The sequence below is a fragment of the Saccopteryx bilineata genome, chromosome 2, assembly GCF_036850765.1.
Source record: "Saccopteryx bilineata isolate mSacBil1 chromosome 2, mSacBil1_pri_phased_curated, whole genome shotgun sequence".
NCBI classification, from domain to species: domain Eukaryota; kingdom Metazoa; phylum Chordata; class Mammalia; order Chiroptera; family Emballonuridae; genus Saccopteryx; species Saccopteryx bilineata.
Genome location: NC_089491.1, coordinates 174,506,686 through 174,525,662, shown reverse-complemented (window position 1 = coordinate 174,525,662; position 18,977 = coordinate 174,506,686). Strand labels below are relative to the sequence as shown.

The following is an 18,977-nucleotide window of genomic DNA, read 5'->3' as shown; positions in this document are numbered from 1 at the left end:
TCCTGGTTGATACAACAGAATCTCTGTTAATCAGATCCTGAGCTACTCCAGGCGATCGCTGGGAGCCAGTGCCTTCCTAGCCCCACTCGGTGACCAAACTACAGACTCTGTGCTTTCAGGCCCTTGAGGAGCAGTCAACAGGACAGAAGCTCCAAATCATCTGTTGAGATTTCTCCTCTCTTGAACGTTGTAGAAGTGGTTTGCAGAGGAGGCAGGGTGAGATGGAGGGGAGTAAACAGCAGGCAAGCTTTCTGCTCAATACAATGTCCACTGGTGTTCCCAAAACCCAAGAGTTCAGTATTGTCTGTGGGTGCTTTTCACAGTAACAGCAGCCAGCAGGGGACTGTCAGTGTGAGTTAGAGAGGTAGAAAGAGATAGAGAGGAGAGAGGAGAGAGGAAGGGGGAAGGAGAGAGAGAGAGACAGACAGACAAACAGAAAAGAACCCTGTTATTTTGTTTTCCATTCTCCATGTGATCAGCAGTATTTTTCCTCCTCCTTTAAGAAGTCAGACTCCTCCCCTACCATCCTGATGTGACCTACTTATCTACTCCCTTTAAAGGGAGGTACCTTGGAAGACATCCCAGGCCAGGGTGGTTCTGTCTGCATCTCAAAGAGACAAGCTCTGTAGTAAGTGAAATCCAGAAGCTGTAAAATCACGAGGCAAGGTAGTGGGGAAGTTAGGCAAGGCTGGGGAAGAAGGGAAATGGAGGTTGGAGCCCTGAGGAGGTATTCAGTGGTGTGCTCTTGGAGATCAGGACTCTTCATGTGGTGACTAAGGGGAACAGGATTTGAACCCAGCAAAGAGTAGTGAAAGCAGCCGATGTGAACTCCTGGAGGGAATGAGCAAATAGAATAAAAATAAAATCCCAGTTTTTGTTTCCTGCTTTCTGCTCCTAGTTCACTGAGCTATCTCATCTCTGAGCCCCAGTTTCCTTCTCTGCAAAATGGGGACAATAATTTCTATCTCAGAAGAGTGATGAAAAGATTAAATGATTTACTCCACCCTCTATTCTCTATTAAAGAAAATTCGTCTACATCTCTGAACAATGGCACTTATAACAACTATGTCTTATATGTATCTATTTTGTGAGAGTATACAAAATTTCTATTAATTCCGTGAGGAGTATATTATGACCATTTCACTAATAAGGAAATTGAGGCTCAGAGAAGTTAAATCACTTATTCAAAATCACACAGCTAGCAAGTAGCAGAGCTGAGGTTGGCACTCATGGCTGTCTGACTCAAGCCATGTGCTTTCAAATACCTCCCCTGGACTGTCACATCACTGGCCTTAATGACAAAGGAGTTGGCAAAACCCTTGTCCCCAAATATTAAGTAAATTTAGAATGCTGAGTCAGGTTGGGCCCCTCAAAAATCAAAGAATAATTGGGTTGTACAATGCCATCATTTTATATTAATCTTGGCAAGGAGGAGAGATTGTCTTGGAGTCTGGTCTAAAAGCCTATCTGGTCTCTAGCCTCTGGGCCTTCAGTTTGGCCTCCGTCCAATTCATTCTCCTCACTGTAGCCACAGAGAATATTTTCCCGCTTCTCTCATTGGTTCGCAGTTGCTCTCAGGATTACATCCAAACCCAATGTGTCCAGGGCCCATCTTGTCCTTCGTAGGCCCTAGGCTTGAGATGCCCTACCTTATTTTTTATCAAAGGTATTAAAATATACTCATACTACTCACCAAATAAAAAATTTTTATTATAGTTTTTGTGTTTTTCATTATTTTATTTTGGAATGTTAATTTAAATGTTTAGTTTTCATATGTAGGTACCAACAATTTTTTAAATTGAATTTATTGGGGTGACACTGCTTAACATAATTATACAGGCCAATGATTTTTTTCAGGTCTCAAAAATTTGGGGCCTCTAGAAAGTTCATAGTCCTATGGGCTATACATATGGTGCCTAATGGGTGAAACAGCTTTCTATGTGTCCCCTATCTTCTTCTGTTGCATACCGGGCTTTTGTAAATACTGTTTCACTTTGCCAAGAATTGTGTTTCTCCTTCTACAGCTATACCTGCTCATACCATTCTTTCTTCCCTCATTGCCCATAAATTTATTTATTTTGACCTAAGTTCATAGATGCCTATCCTCTCAGTTTCTTTGTGTATGGAATAGGAGTGATAGTGGTACCTATGTCATATGGCTATTAAGAAGATAAAATAATTTAGTACACCAAAGCCTTGCTACAGAAAGTATGATTCATGGATCATCACCTGAGAGATTGTTAGAAATGTAGAGTCTCAGGCCCCTACCCAGACACACAATCAGAATCTGCAGGTTAACAAGATCCACAGATGATTCAAATGCACATTGAAGTTTGAGGAGCACTGCACTAAAGCACTTAGAACAGCAATTTTCAACCTTTTTCATCTCATGGTACACAATAAACTACTAAAATTTGGTGGCACCCATCTGACAAAAAAAAAGGTATACTTTTTTTTTTTTTTAAGATTTTATTTATTCATTATAGAGAGGGGAGAGGGGGGGGGGTTAGCAAGAAGCATCAACTCCCATATGTGCCTTGACCAGGCAAGCCCAGGGTTTTGAACCGGCAACCTCAGCGTTTCCAGGTTGACGCTTTATCCACTGCGCCACCACAGGTCAGGCAGTATACTTTTGATTTACAAAAAAAAAAAAGAGAAGAAAAGTAATTACCTACCTTATTGCTCCAAAGTGACTTTTTTAAAAATCAGGTGCCTATATTTGTGTAGGATTTCTGGTACCAAGAATTAACCAATCAGATGCAGCCTTATTATGTCACATGCTCAATATGATATAAATCTATTATATGACCTATTTATTTATGGTTCAAGACAGAGCTTTCTCATTGTATGACTATTTGTTGTGTTAGCTGTTATCATTTTTTAATTTGATAAACTGTTTAGTCAGTGTCCCTGATTAAATAGTCAAGTATTACATGTTAAAAATTCTTGCAGCACTCCAGGGTGCTGCTGCAGGAGTTGAAAATGGCAGGCTTAGAACAATGCCTGTTACATAATACAAAAAAATCAATAAATGATAGCCATTGTTATTGTCATAATTGTTAAAGGTCAGGTTTTTGAAACTGTCTTCAGTTTTCTTTCAAACCTTACTTTTAACTTTAAAACTCTAATTCTGTGGTTTGCAAATGGAATTCCTAGAGAACACTGGCATCCTGGGACCTGGATCATGGCATTTCATCTGAATGCTGAGGTTACAGTCAAGACAGGGTTCCTGCACTCAGGTAGCTTCCCTCTATCCAGAGGGAGACAGATAAGGAAACAAGCAACTGCAATATGTGGGTGGCAAGGGCTACCAAAAGAGGATGCACAGTTCTGTTGGAGGAGCTGACCCAAGCTTATAGGATCAAGGAATGTGCTATTTAGTCTATGACTCAAGATTCCCCCCAAAGTGACAAAGTGGTTTCTACTTAAACAGTAGACTGACTGCATCCAGGAGTGAGAGGGCTCGGGAGGGCCTTTAACTTTGCTTTAGGAAGTCTCTACTGCTATTGCTGTCTGCTCCCAAAGCAAACAAGAGAACAATGGGGGTTTGAGTCTAGATCCTACTTGGTGTCATGTACAAGCTCACTCCCTTACTGAAAACTAGCTTTATTACAAACCAGACCCTCAGGAGCTGTAAAATTCTTAATCTCTCAGAGCCTTAGTTTCCTCATTTCCAGAACCAGAATAACGGTACACCTCTCTACAGGGTCTTGTGAGGATTAAGTGCCAGGACAAAAGTAAAGTTTCAGACACCAAGCAGGGACAGACTCACATGTCCCTTCTTTACTCCCTTTGCCTGAGCGCCTTGTAGCAGCGGGGTAGGGTGGTTTTAGGCCTGAGGACTCGAGTTCCTACACTGCAAAACATTTCTTCTTACAAGTCTTCCCCCCCCCCCCATCTGTGCTGGGCTGCTGAGATATGCTGCTATCGTGCCTGTGAACAAGCTGGAGGGGAGGGGGTCAGTTAGGGTCACACGTGGGGCGGTTTTGGAGGGAAGAAAAGGCGCACTGTTTTCTTGAGCCCCAAACACCCTTTGATATGCTCTGAAAGCTCCTGAACAGACGAGGCACGGTGCGGCCACGGTGAACATCGAGCAGCCTGCCTGTCCTTAAGTGGTGCATTCCCTGGCGCAGACCTCCGTGGGAATGTGAATATTCTTTTCCTAAGGAGAGGACTGTGGCCTCTGACAGTCTACTTGGTAGAGCTGGCTCCCCGCCCCACCCCACCCAGGTCAAAACTGGCCCGGAAAGGCAGACGAGCGCGGAGCAGAAAAGGCAAGCTATTCTGCAGCCGCTGGTTGGCTGGGAGGAAGTCACCCCGGCGAGCGACGAGCGGGCCCAGGGGCGGGGCGAGCTGAGCCCTGCGCTGCTGGTAGTGGGAGGGTGGGATCCCGAACACCAAGTGAGCTGACTCTGCCTGGGCACCCTGCGAAGGGGAGTCTGGCCGTCCCCAATCCGGCCCTGGTGCCAGCCATGCGTTTGGCCCCCCGAGTTTTTGTTAGGTCGCTTTATCTCTTCCTTCCGCCCCCTCGTAGAAGATCAAGGCGCAGTCCTCACCCTTTCCAAAGGAAAACAACCCCGTTCCACCGCAGCTCAGCTCAGCTCAGCCTTTGTCTGCAGACAGTCCGACAGGCTTTGGGATGGGGAAAGACAGAGAGGCCTCTTCCTGTCTTTCCCCCTCTGAGCAGATTGCTGACTCGGATGGGGTGGTGGAGCCCGGTCAGGGTTGTTTCGGTTCCTTATTCGAAGAGGAGCATTTGGTACTTGCCTAGTTTCCCCATAGACTTTCCTTATATTATTAAGAATAATAGCTACCACTTTCTGAGCACATGCCTTATATCAGGTAGGCACTTTACGTATATGTAAGGTATTTTTCCCCGCCGAGAAGGAAGGAAGAGGGCCGGAGTCGCAAAGTGTGGAATAATAAACAGCTTCATTGAGTACAGAGCGCACATCCCGCCCGGCAAGGTTCCCTGGCCCCGAGGAAAGAAAGATGGAGGCTAGGGAAGTTGTAAAGATTAAACCGCGTGGGAGATATTTAAAGGGTCCCTCTAGGGAAGTGGAGCTACTATGACGTGGTGAAATTTCACTGGCTGGCAAACCATCGCTTCTTTCCAAATGGTTCCTGGGAAGCTTCCTTTGGTGGGCTTGATTGTGGGTGGTCCTAGCCAAAGTGGGCGGGTCTGAGTTCTCCACATGACTATCCCTCTATCCACCGACCTTACATTCTGACCTTTTGTGTTAAATAGAAAAAGGGGCGCCGTTTATTCGTCTGGCTACTTCCTGCTGAATAGGGGCCTCGTGGGGAGGGGGAGGGGGAGATCAGAAGGTAGTGGCTTTGAGGGGTGTCAGGAGGAACATCTGTGTGGCTGTGACTGGAGAAACTTCGCAGATGCAGTCATATAAGGATTTAAAAAAAGAGAGGAGTAATAGGGGAATTTGCAGGGTCCAGCCTTTTGGTGAGCTGGAAATGGATGGAGTCCAGTGGTTCCAACTGCCAGTGGTCCTATAAGGAGGCAAGCTTGAGGCAGAACTGCATGTCAGGAGTGGTGTAAAAAGGGGAAAGGAAGAGGGTCCCATCCATTCCCATAACAGAAACCTGTGAGGGAACTAGAAGTCCAGAGTATGAAGGCAAAAACAGAGAAGGCAGCCCCCATGTCCACAAGAAATGAGATGGACTGACTTACCCACTTGTTGCAGAACCCTGGGTTCTCCGAGTCCAGGCCGTGTCCTAGGAGTTTGAGTGATGCGCTGAGGAAAAAACCTGTTGCCCAAAGGGGCAATCACTCCGCCAGTGACTGGGCTGCTTGCAGTCAGGGCAGGGCTCAGTGGGCAGCCACTGGCAGGGACCCTGCTGGGACCAGTGGTCCTGCTTGCCACACTTAAAGCAAGCTGCTGGTGGCTTTGCTGGTCTCGGGGTTGCCACAAGAGTCGGGGTTTGGAGCGTTACCTTCTGCTGCATGGGAGCCTGGCGAAACAGCCTTGGCCTGTATTAGTTGGGACCATTAAAAACTTTAAATGCTGTGTTCACAGGTTCCGGATAGGGGTTTGGGGGTTTGGGAATAAGAGGAAGAGGGCTCATGCGGAGTCCGACACCCAGATCCCACAGGAAAAATGCTGGAGCCAAAGGTAGGACAGGGCAGGAACTTCCTGCAAGAAAATTGGGGTTGGACGTCCTGAAAACCGGTGTAAGAGCCAATGCCAGGCTGAGAAAGGCCTGACAGAGGCGGGACTAGAGAACACAGTGAAGGGAGGGGCCCCTGGCCAGCAGGGGAGGAGAAAGAGAAGGTAGTAGATGGTGAATAAGAAACAGGTTTTTGAGAAGGGAGGGGAAAGAGAGTTTGCAGTCCGCGGAGAAGGAAAGATTAGGAATAGAGGTTTTAGGTGAGGTTTCTCTGGCCAGAAAAAGGCCTGTGCGGTGGAACAGGCAGCACAGAGATTAAGGACAGGTGCGCAAATAATTAGAGGCCATGAATGTAAGAGATCTCCAATCAGTTCCCAGCTTTTTTGGCGATAGTTAAATTGGTGAGGGTGTTAACACCGAAAGTCCCTTCAGGAGGCTAATTGAGTGGGTTCTGTGGCCTGGCCACAGCAGATAAGAAGAACAGTTTCTTCTTCCTTAGGGAGGGAAATTCCTGTGCCCCAACAGCTGCACTCAGTTCTCGGAGTGGTCAGACCTGAGCATTAGCGTCAATGTCCAGCCACGGATGAAAGTGGATGTGCTTGGGGAGGTCTCCACAAGCACACGCTCACTCAGATGGAAAAGACTTTCCTGACGTAGCTACCGTTTTGGACAGGGAGTCTCGGAGGAAAGAACTGAGAGGAAAGCTGGAGGCAGGGGACTTACCGCACTGTGCGCTGAAGTGGGTGGAAGTCGGAGAGCCTGGTTCTTTCTTGGAGGGGAGGAGAAAGGACCGGTCCTTGCGGACTTCTAACTCCTTCCGGGTTTTCAGCACCAAAATGTAAGGTATTTTTCCCGGCCGAGAAGGAAGGAAGAGGGCCGGAGCCGCAAAGTGTGGAATAATAAACGGCTTTATTGAGTACAGAGCGCATATCCCGCCCGGCAAGGTTCCCTGGCCCCGAGGAAAGAAAGATGGAGGAGATGGAGGCTAGGAAAGTTGCACGGATTAAACCGCGTGGGAGATATTTAAAGGGTCCCTCTAGGGAAGTGGAGCTACTATGACGTGGTGAAATTTCACTGGCTGGCAGACGTTCTCCACATGACTATCCCTCTATCCACTGACCTTACAGTATATATATTATATATATATTTGTATTTTAAGACAACTGAGTATCACTGCATTTTACAGATGAGAAAACTTGAGGTTCAGAAAAAACAACTTGCTGAATGTCACAGCTATACTAAGTGCTTCAGCTGGGATTAATGTCCTAAACTGGCTGACTCTGAGCACTTTAACCCTCCCATACTCTCTGGATGAGGCCTGTGCCAGAACTATGTAGTAGAATGTAGTGGTTGGGTAAATTCTACCCTAAAGCCACATGGTTTTCTGTCAGAGAACATGAATTCAATAGAGTAAATTTGAAGAGTTAATTGACTTTATGGAGTGATTAGTGAATGGGGTAGCATGTCATCCAAGTAGAGCTAAGCATACAATATGGAAAGTTTTGATAGGCAGAGCTGGGTGGAGACAAGAAAGTTATGGTCAGGGGAATGCAGATTAAAGCAATAGTGAGATATCACCTCATACCTGCCAGAATGGCTAGTATCAATAAATCCACAAACAGTGACTGTTGGCAAGGATGTGGAAAACGGGGAGCCCTGGTGCACTGTTGGTGGGAATGTGGATTTGCTCAGCCCCTGTGGAGAGCAGTGTGGAGGGTCTTCAAAAAATTAAAAATAGCCTGGCCCCTGGTGGCACAATAGCTAGAGTGTTAACGTGAGACGCTGAGGCACATACAACATGCAAGCAATTAATGACTAAAGTGAAGCAATGATGAGTTGCTTCACTTTAGTCATTACTTCTTGCTCCCCCACCCCTCCTCTCTCTGTAAAATCAATTAAAAAAATATATATATAGAGAGAGAGAGAGGGAGACGGCGAGAGAGAGTCAAACTGCAAGTCAGGGAGGGAGAGAGATGAGAAGCATTAACTCATAGTTGCAGCACTTTAGTTGTTCATTGATTGCTTCTCATATGTGCCTTGAGGAGTGGGGGGGCTCCAGCTGAGCCACTGACCCTTTGCTCAAGCCAGCGACCTTGGGCTCAAGCTGGTGATCTGTGCTAAAGCTGGATGAGCCTGTACTCCAGCCGGCAGTCTTGCGATTTCAAACCTGGGACCTCAGCACCCCAGGTTGATGCTCTATCCACTGCTCCACCAATGATCAGGCTAAAATCAATAAAACCTTTAAAGACGAAATTAAAAATAAACTGCCTTGTAATCCAACTATTCCACTTCTGAGTATAGAGTAAAAAAACCCCAAAATACTAATTAAAAGATTGTGTGCATACTAATTTCATTGCAGTGTTATTTACAATAGCCAAGATATGGAAGCAACCCAAGTGTCTGATAGACAAGTGGGTAAAAAAGTGGTGGTACATATATTTAATGGAATATTACCTGGTATAATGCTGGTAGCTGAGGTGAGGCAGGTCGATATTAGATTTGGGCAGATGGTAGAGGAACTGCAGAGCCAGAAAGCATTAGGCCATTCCTGTTTAATAGAATCTCGCAATGGCAGAGGAGCAAACAGGTGGGGAAAACCACTGCTCACAGTCACAGGCGAACGAACAGCAAAATGACCCCTCACAGTGTCTAGCAGGCAATCCACAATCCGCCACCCTGAGGGCAAGCACCTGTAGCCTATCCATGTGTATAGACTATACACATGTGGCACTGCCACGTGTTCACGCACTAATCGTGCAAAGTGCTAGTGAGCAAGCCTAACATAGCTGTTTTCCCAACACTTGGCCATAAAAAAGAGTGAAATCTTACCATTGGCAACAATATGGATGGACCTAAAGAGTATTATGCTAAGTGAAATAAGGCAGAGAAAGACAAATGCCATATGATTTCACTTATATGTGGATCTAAAGAATACAATAAAGAAACAAAATTGGTACAGACTGATGGTTGCTAGAAGGGAGGGGTTTTGGGGAACTGGGTAAAAAAGATGAAGGGCCTGACCTCTGGTGGTACAGTGAATAAAGTCTTGACCTGAAATGCTGAGGTTGTGGGTTTGAAACCCAGGGCTTGCCCAGTCAAGGCACATATGAGAAGCAACCACGAGTTGATACTTCCTGCTCCTTACCTCCTGTCACTCTCTCTTCCCTCTCTCTAACAATCAATAATAAAATTTTTTTTAAAAGGAGGGAATTAAGAAGTACAAATTGGTACTTCTTAAAATAGTCATGAGGATGTAAAAATACAGCACAGGGAATATAGTTAATAGTATTGTAATAACTATGTATGATGCCAGGTGGGCACTGGAAATGTTGGGGAGAACACTTTGTAAAATACATGACTGTCTAACCACTGTGCTGTACACCTGAAACTAATACAGAATAATATTGAATGTAAACTGTTATTAAAAACTACAGTTTAAAAGTTATTAGCAAGAGAAAAGTAAGGATTGTTACATTACTTTTCCTTATTGAGAAGGGAGAGTGCTTATCAGTTAGAGTGTCTTAATTTCCTTGAGAGGTGGGATAGAGAAGACCCATGTGACAGATGGCCTCCTTAGTAGTGACCAGGAAATTCCAGACTGACTAAGATTACATTCCTGGAGAAGGTTAAAACTTTAATTAAGTCAGGTACTAAATCTAGGTTCACTGTCATGAGCTTTAGCACAAGTGACTTCATTTTGAGCCTATAATTTTCTCTTTGAACACTGAAGGAAAAACAATTTGTTTACTTTCTGTTCTTTTCTCCGACCAGTCCCCAACCCCCTCATCCAGTTAACTATATCTCCACTTCTCCCTTCCCTCTTCGTGTGGCCATTTAAACTAGCCTATCAGAAAAGAATAAGATTGTACCGTTACCACCCCAGCCAATGGGGCAAGACCCAGCCTAGGGTCTGCGTTCTAGATAAAAGCAGAACCCACTTCCCTTCCCCTGCCCTCGCTAGTTGGCTTTCACTGAAGCACGCCCTTCTGCAGTAGTTATTAAAGTTGCCTTGCGGAGGTATTTTGTCTCCATGAGTTTTGCTTAATTGCAACTCTAACAACGTGTCAAAGATATTTTAGGAGGCCAGACTAGGAAATAACTCTAGAACAATAATAGAAAAGATTTTCCCCAGAGCCTGTTTCTTTATTATGGAGATCTAAGCAAAGCTAATGATCTGGAACTCTTTCCTGACTTTTGTGAGGAGCATCCTAGCTTGGGGCACATTTCTCCTTCCATCCTCCTGACCCTTTGCCACCCTCTAGGTCCATCCATGCTGTCAGAAGTGGTAAGATTTTGTTGAATGGTGAACCCTGCAGAGGAAGAATAAGGCATTCTATTTGCCCAAAGCCTTACCAATCGAAACTCACCTGCAAATCAATCATGTTTATACATCATCAATCTAGAGAAGGGGAAAGTGAGACATGGGAGCAATTCAGTACAGTCACTTTCAGGTGCTCAGAGTGCTTAAGAAGAACAATGATCTCCCAGGTTCTATCCTACAGAATATTCTGTGCCCTCACAGAATAGACACATCCCATGTTCCCAGAATAATCCCTTATCAGTGTGTGGTAGGGCTGTTTAAGAAGGTGCAACTGAGCCTGAGCAGTGGTGGTGCAATGGATAAGAGTCAACCTGGGATGCAGAGGACCCAGGCTCGAAACCCCGAGGTTGCTGGCTTGAGTGTAGGACCATCGACATGATCCTGTGGTTGCTGGCTTGAAGCCCAAGGTCGTTGGCTTGAGCAAGGGGTTACTGGCTTGGCTTGAGCCCTCCAGTCATGGCACATAGGCGAAACAGTCAATAAACAACTAAAGTGATACAACTATGAATTGATGCTTCTCATTTCTCTTTTCCTGTGTGTTCTCAAAAAAATAAATGGTATAACCAAGTAGCTTTGAAAACCAGAGAGCATTATACACATGGGAAGACTGGGTTTTTGTTTTGATGAGACATCATCAGTAGGGTAGACTCTGGTTTTTATTATTTAAAAATAGAACCAAGCAATTTTTCAAATAATTCCACCTAGTGAACATAATTACATGAGAGAAAAGCTTGAAAATCTCCTGGAGGACCCACACTTTAAGATCCCTAGACACAGGGTATGCAGTGGTTTGTGAAGATCACTTCTTACCCCATTTCCAACTGACAGCCCTCCATCCATCTGGTACTGAAGTGGGTAGAAGTTTGTGGCATTGGAGCCACAGAGGGCTGGAGTTGGAATGACTCTCCATTCACATACAAATAAACACAATACAAACTGGACATTAAAAAAAAACTGTTAAAAGGAAAAGAGGAATAGAAGTTACCAAGCCCTTGGGTTGAGTTAGTGACTAATTGAGCACTGAAGTCCTGAAGCCTTTGAAAGGGTGGTCTCAGCAGCCACTGTGCTGTCCTTCCAGGGCGTTTTGTGTTAGAATTGCACTTTAACTTTTCTCAGACCAGAAGTCCTGATATTTACCCTGTTTTAAAGCTTCAGATTCCATAATTGTAAGATGAGGAAGTTGGATTTGATGGCTCCTAGGCTGCCCTTAAGTTGGTAAACTCCTGATTCTGCATTGCCCAGATATTTTTATTAAGTGATGCTCAACTCCTCCATGTCAATAATGTGTTAATCATCTGACCAACTGCTCAGCTTTTCTGCTTTATGAGATCATCACTGCCAGTTCCAAGTGCATTTGGCTGCCAGAGAGCAAACATTCCTTGTGTGAACTGGGGATACATATCGCTGTGACAATAGGTCTGGCAAATTTGAGGCATGCTGATTTAATCTGGAACAGCACTAAATGCAGTGATTTCTAACACAGCATTGGAGACCTGGGCCTGAGGTAAGCCTCTGAACTTGCTTTCAGGCAGCATCAATATTAATGCCTCAGGTCTTTGAGGAGCCAAGAATCAGAGTCCTAGAAACCTTTCACCTACTGAGGACCTCAGAAAGTTACCAGGTCTACCTCGCTTCCATCACATAGGACTCATTTCACCTGGACCATCATCAACCTCGTCCTAGCTGAGGTTCTACTTGCTATGATCCACAGTTGGGGCTAAAACCATACTCAGGAGGCACTTGGGAAATCTATGTATATCACATGACTAAATACAGTCATGCCAAATGGTCATGATCTCAAAGTAACAACCCACACATAGTTTCCAGAAGACATCAGTAGCTCCTTATAGGTACCTCAAACCTTCAAGTGCACATATATAAAGCAATAGGTTAGGGTGAAGAATGGTATTTTTTTTTCTTTTTAGTTAATCCTTACAGAATGTTCTGAGTGCCATCATTGAGGTATACAAGGTGTAGAAACACAGAGAAGGGAGGAAAATGGCAGGAAAAAGGGTGCATTTATTGAACTCCATCAGCATAGTAGGTTAAGAATACTAGCACTGGCGCCAGGCTGCTTGGGCTTGTATCCTGGGTCTTCTACTTCCTAGCTGTACTGTCCAACCTATAGCAACTTATTAACCTCTCTGTGCCTCAGTTTCATTTCTTTTCTTTATTTTAAGTGAAAGGAGAAGAGATAGAGAGACAGACTTCCACATGTGTCCCAACCAGTATCCACCAGGCAACCCCTGTCTTGGGCTGATGCTCGGACCAACTGATTCGAGCCTCATGGATTCTTCTCATGTGTGCCTGACCGGGGATTGAATGCAGGATGTCCGCATGACGGGCTGATCCTCTATCCACTGGGTCAATGTGCCTCACTTTCTTATAGGACCATTATGAAGGTGAAACAAATTAATTTATGTAAAGCACTACGAACAATGCCTGCCCCATGTAAGTGCTCTATAAATGTGACTTATTGTGGTAAGTCCTATGCTAACTGCCTTACACATATTATTTGTTTATTAATATTAACCGTTTCTTTTGAAAAGGAAAATACAGGAAATTACTGAATTCTGCTATACTAGTTGTAATGATGTCTGTGACTAGGGGTATATATGAGAAAGGAAATATACAGATATATAGACCAAGCCCTTGCTTCTTCTACTAGTCCTTTCTACATAAAATGTTTTTATACTGGGCCTGATTGCTGCTTTTTTTTTAACACAATAATATGAATTGGAAATCTTTCCAGGCCAGAATGTGTAGCTCTACCTCATTCTTTTAACTGTCACATAGTATTACATAATATGGATATACAGTATTATTTACACATTTCCATATAGTTATCATGTATCTAATGTTTGCTGTGTACAGTACAGGATGTGGGGGGAAAAGAGGTGACAGAGCAGCATAGAGTATGGTTCCCTAGGAAGCTTGTAACTTTGTGGGGGAATTCAGGACTTGGATAAAATAACCAGAGACCAGTACAAGAAGGTATGTAATAAAATACTAAATTGAATTTAAAACTAAGTATCAATGCTAGTGATTTAATAGGAAATAACACATTGTCTGTAAAAACAGAGTTAGGGACCTGCCTCTTGGAAGACCTGGCAGGGGCAGAGAACAAATTTACCCATTAGTTCTTCCAGCCTCTTGAATATTACTCAAGACAAGAAGGACAAGTCTATACTCCCTTAACAAGCTGCAACACAGCAGCATGCTGGTGTCTCAGCTCAAGGTGGAATGCAGCAGGTCTAGGTGTTCTCCTACAACTTGCTGGGCATGTAGGCAGCACCTTCCTTCTAAAGCAGCGCCTGTGATTGTCCTCGTCTCCATCCGCTGATAAAGGTTCATGTTCTCCTTGAATCTCAAAGTGGTATAGATTCCTCAAGGCAGAGTCCCCAAGCAGCCAGAATGGGCACTCCCCTCCCTTTTCTGAGGTCCCCAGACCATCGTTTGGCCTTGCTTCCTTGGGAAGAATTCACAGGGTTGTGTGAGCAGCTGTACCACAGGGCCAGGCTGGGGACATTCTGTGCTAAGGTATACATAAGCTTTTGCCAAGGCTGCATTTCTTTTACTTCACCCCTAAGCACTAATCACCACCTAAGTCAGTAACACCTGGTTGCCATAGAGAATCAGATTGTGTCAAAGCTGACACTTGACATTCTTTCTACAAAGCCCTACGCAGTAGCATTTTAATACCTTAGTTGACGTAAACCGTTTGACCCTATCCTTGACCAGTTATATATATACTAGAAAGCCCGGGGGTCATACAAAATGACCGCTGTTCTAGATATTATAAATTGTAATTAAAATGATTTGTGCAAAGGTGTCTGCTAATTCAAACTGAATTACCCAGGGCAGGCAGCGAGGACACCCCTTTGCTTACTGCCCCATGGGGTTTCCCCCTTCTACTTGCTTAATTGCTTAAAGTAGAGTGCAATGAAGGAAACCACTGGTGGTACATTTCTTAAGAGCCACTGCTAGCTCAATAAATAAAGATGATTTAAATAATAAAATGTTAATTCACATGTCAAAGATCTCTTTGTACACAACATTTCTTGTGTAGATCTTTCCATCATTTTTAAGCTCACCTTGCAGAGGACCATCAATTATTTTTAATTTTACGTCCGTTCTTTCACGAACTCTTGAACAGGCAACATAAAGTTGACCGTGTCCAAATGCAGGCTCAGGTAAAAAAATGCCAACATGCTTAAGCGTTTGGCCCTGAGACTTATTGATGGTCATAGCAAAGGCAAGTTTTACAGGAAATTGTCTACATCTCAATTGAAACGGCAACCCTGTTTGAGATGGAGCCAAATCAATTCTTGGAATGACATGTATTTCACCTTCAGAGGAGCCAGTCAAAGACTTAGCTATTATGACATTATTTTTCAATTGGAGAACCTCTAGTCTTGTACCATTGCAAAGACCCCTTCTGGTGTTAAGATTTCTTAACAGCATAATAATTGCTCCAATCTTTAACCTCAATTTGTGAGGTGGCATGCCAGAAGGCGGGACTATTTGAATGCCGTGGCAACTTCACCCCATTGGCTAGTACAGTTATGCAAGCAACCAATAAGCTATCAGCGACAAACAGACACTTAAGCAGCATATAATAAAGATATAAATATATATATATATATATATATATATATATATATATATATATATATATATATATATTGTATTTTTCTGAAGTGAGAGGCGGGGGGGAGGGGGGAGACAGACAGACTCCCACATACGCTGGACCGGGATCCTCCCAGCATGCCCACCAGGGGGTGATGCTGGGCCCCTCTGGGGCGTTGCTCCACTACAATCAGAGCCATTTTTGTGCCTGAGGCAGAGGCCACGGAGCCATCTTCAGCGCCAGGGCCAACTTTGCTCCAATGGAGCCTTGGCTGCAGGAGGGGAGGAGAGAGAGAGAAAGGAGAGAGGGAAGGGTGGAGAAGCAGATGACGCTTCTCCTGTGTGTCCTGGCCGGGAATTGAACCCAGGACAACCACACGCCGGGCCGACCCTCTACCGCTGAGCAACCGGCCAGGGCCACCAGTTATATTTTTATACACGCCTTTCTCTGCATAGTGATAGGATAGTCAATAAAAAATATTTAATGGGCACTTGCTGTGTATTTAACTCTGTATAAAGCATGGGGTTAGGGATGTTGGGGAAGGAAGGTTATAAGAAGAGTGAGACATGACTCTACCCCTGGGGACTTAAAACCTTTTTTTTTTTTTTTTTTTTTTGGCAACAGAAAACAGAGAGAGAGAGAGACAGATAGGAACAGACTGACAAGAAGGGAGAGAGATGAGAAACATCAACTCATAGTTGCAGCACCTTAGTTGTTCATTGATTGCTTTCTCATATATGCCTTGACTGATGGGAGGAAGGGCTCAGCAGAGTGAGTGACACCTTGCTCAAGCCAACGACCTTGAGCTCAAGCCAGCAACCCTGCGCTCAATCTGGTGAGCCCGCGCTCAAGCCAGCAACCTTGGGGTTTCGAACCTGGGTCCTCTGCATCCCAGGCCAACTCTCTATTCACTACGCTATCGCTTGGTCAGGCATGGACTTAAAACCTTGATACACACAAGAGCACAACACAGTAGATCCTGAAGTGGTCGAGTTAGGTGGCACAGACACTACACTTCCCCTAGATCACCTCCAAAATAATCACCTCTCAGTTCCTTCTGGCCATCCTGGGCATGAGTTCAGTAAAGCAAGAGACCCAAGGGGCAAACAGACCAACATTTTGCTTAAAGAGTCGCAGAAAGTCAGTGTTTCCTGGGTTCCTTGGGAACCAAAAAGACTATTCCATTTTTAAATGTAACTTTTTATTTTCCAATACAGAAGAGCAGAAATACTAGTACAATGAATGTCTTTAAACTCTTCACTTATATTTACCAGTACTGCCATATTTACTATATCTCTTTCTATAGTACACATTCCCACCCCACCACCCCCATTGGAAAGTACGTTGTAGATATCATCCCTAAATACTTCAACACACATCTAAAAAAGCAAGTCTGCTACATAACCCCAATATCAGTATCATTCAGAAGAAATTTAACATTGATATATAGTTTGTATTCATTTTTCCCAATTATCCACACAATAGTGCTCTCTTTTTAAAAAAATTAAACTATAATCAAGGATTAGTTGCTGTTTTTGGATATCCTGTCTCTTAAGTCTCTTTTAAGCTATAACAGTACCCTAATGCCCTTTTATTTTCTTGACATTTTTGAAGACTGCAGATCAGTTGTTTTAGAGAATGGTCCACAATTTGAATTTGTCTGATTGTTTCCTCAGAATTGGATTCAGATTCTGTTTCTTTTTTTAATTATTATGGTAAAATATCTTGTGGTAAAAATTATATACTTGAAAATTAACCATGTTCAAGTATATAATTCAGTGGCATTAAGTACATTAATAATATTGTGCAACCATCACCACTACCACTATTTCCAGAATGTTTTCATCATCCCAAAAAGAAATTCCATATCCATTAAACAAGAACTCCCATTTCAACCTGCCCCAGCTCCTGACAACCGTCATTCTTTCTGTCTATGAATTTGCCTATTGCAGGCACCTCATATAAATAGAATTTGTTGTATTGTGTCTGGCCTATTTCAGTTAGTATAATGTTTTCAAGTTTCATCCATGTTGTAGCATGTATCAGAATTTCTCTCCTTTTTTAAGGCTGAATAATATTTTTTGTATGCATATAGTATGTTTTGCTTACCTATTCATCTATTGATGGACAATTAAGTTGTCTTTAACTTTTGGTTATAGTGAATACCGTTGCTCTGAACATTGATGTAAAGTATCTGTTTAAATCCTTGCTTTCAGTTCTTTCAGGTATATAACTAGGAGTGGAATTGCTGGATCACATAATAATTCCATGTTTAACTTTTTGAGGAATCACCATACTCTTTTCTACAGCAGCTGCATCACTTCATATTCTCACCAGCTTCTAATTCTAACTAGGATTTCAATTTCTTTACATCCTTGCCAACTCCTTTTCTTTTTTCTTTTCTTTCTTTCCTTTTCCTTCCTTCCTTCCTTCCTTCCTTCCTTCCTTCCTTCCTTCCTTCCTTCCTTCCTTCCTTCCTTCCTTCCCTCTTTCTCTCTTTCCCTCTTTTCTCTTTCCCTCTTTCTCTCTCTCTCTTTTCTTCCTTCCTTCCTTCCTTCCTTCCTTCCTTCCTTCCTTCCTTCCTTCCTTCCTTCCTTCCTTCCTTCCTTCCTTCCTTCCTTCCATAGTCTTCCTAATGGGGGAGAAGTGATATGTCATTGTGTTTTTATTTGCATTTCTTTAAGGACTCATAATGTTGAGTATCCTTTTATGTGCTTGTTGACATTTGTGTACCTTTTGGAAAAATGTCTATTCAAGTTGTTTGTGTTTTGGAGAAATCCAGTTTTTTTGTTTTTGTTTTTGTTTTTTGTATTTTTCTGAAGTTGGAAACGGGGAGGCAGTCAGAAAGACTCCCGCATGAGCCCGACCAGGATCCACCAGGCACGCCCACCAGGGGCGATGCTCTGCCCACCAGGGGGCGATGCTCTGCCCATCTGGGGCATGGCTCTGTTGCAACCAGAGCCATTCTAGCGCCTGAGGCAGAGGCCATGGCGCCATCCTCAGCGCCTGGGCCAACTTTGCTCCAATGGAGTCTTGGCTGCGGGAGGGGAAGAGAGAGACAGAGAGGAAAGAGAGGATGAGGAGTGGAGAAGCAGATGGGCGCTTCTCCTGTGTGCCCTGGCCAGGAATCGAACCCGGGACTCCTGCACACCAGGCCGACCCTCTACCACTGAGCCAACCAGCCAGGGCTTGAGAAATCCAGTTTTGAATTGGGTTCTTCACTTTTGTTTGGTTTTAGATTTTGTTTATTGATTTTAGAGAGAGGAGAGAGAGAAAGAGATATAAAGAGAAAGGGTGGGAGTAGTGGGAAGCATCAACTTGTAGTAGTTGTTTCTCCTACATGCCTTGACTAGGCAAGCCCAGGGTTTCTAACTGGTGACCTCAGCGTTCCAGGTTGATGCTTTATCCATTGTACCACACCACAGGTCAGGCACGATTCTTCATTTTTTGTTAAATTATAGGAGTTCTCTTTATGTTTTAGATATTAATCCTTTATCAGATATATGATTTGCAAATAATTTATTTAATTTTGTGGAATACCTTTTCACTCTCTTTATTGTTCTTTGTTTGATTTAGATGAAGTCCAAATTGCCTATTTTTTCTTGTGTTATCTGTGCTTTTGGTGTCATATCTTAGAAATCATTGCCAAATCCAATGTTGTGAAGATTTTTCTTTGTTTCTTCTAAGAGTTTTATTATTTTAGCTTTTAAGTATAGGCCTTTGACTCATTTTGAGTAAATTTTTGTATATGGTATAATAAAGGTCCAATTTTATTCTTTTGTTGTGGAAATATCCAGTTTTTAAGCATTGTTTGTTAAAAAGACTGCTCTTTCCCCATTGAATGGTCTTGGCATGTTTGTCAAAAATTTATTATTTCTGCATAGATAGAGATCAGACTCACAG

At 43.5% G+C, this 18,977-nt stretch overlaps 1 protein-coding gene and 1 long non-coding RNA gene across 2 annotated transcripts in view; one reads left to right on the top strand and one right to left on the bottom strand.

Annotated features, from left to right (window-relative positions):
• LOC136325014 (uncharacterized) overlaps positions 1-6,124 on the bottom strand; it is a 38,252-nt gene extending 32,128 nt beyond the window's left edge. The window contains exon 1 of the long non-coding RNA XR_010729182.1: positions 5,687-6,124. This is a non-coding gene — a long non-coding RNA (uncharacterized lncRNA). The remainder of the gene's footprint in view (positions 1-5,686) is intronic.
• NINJ2 (ninjurin 2) overlaps positions 1-18,977 on the top strand; it is a 99,632-nt gene that overhangs the window by 8,390 nt on the left and 72,265 nt on the right. The gene's annotated exons all lie outside the window — the stretch shown is intronic.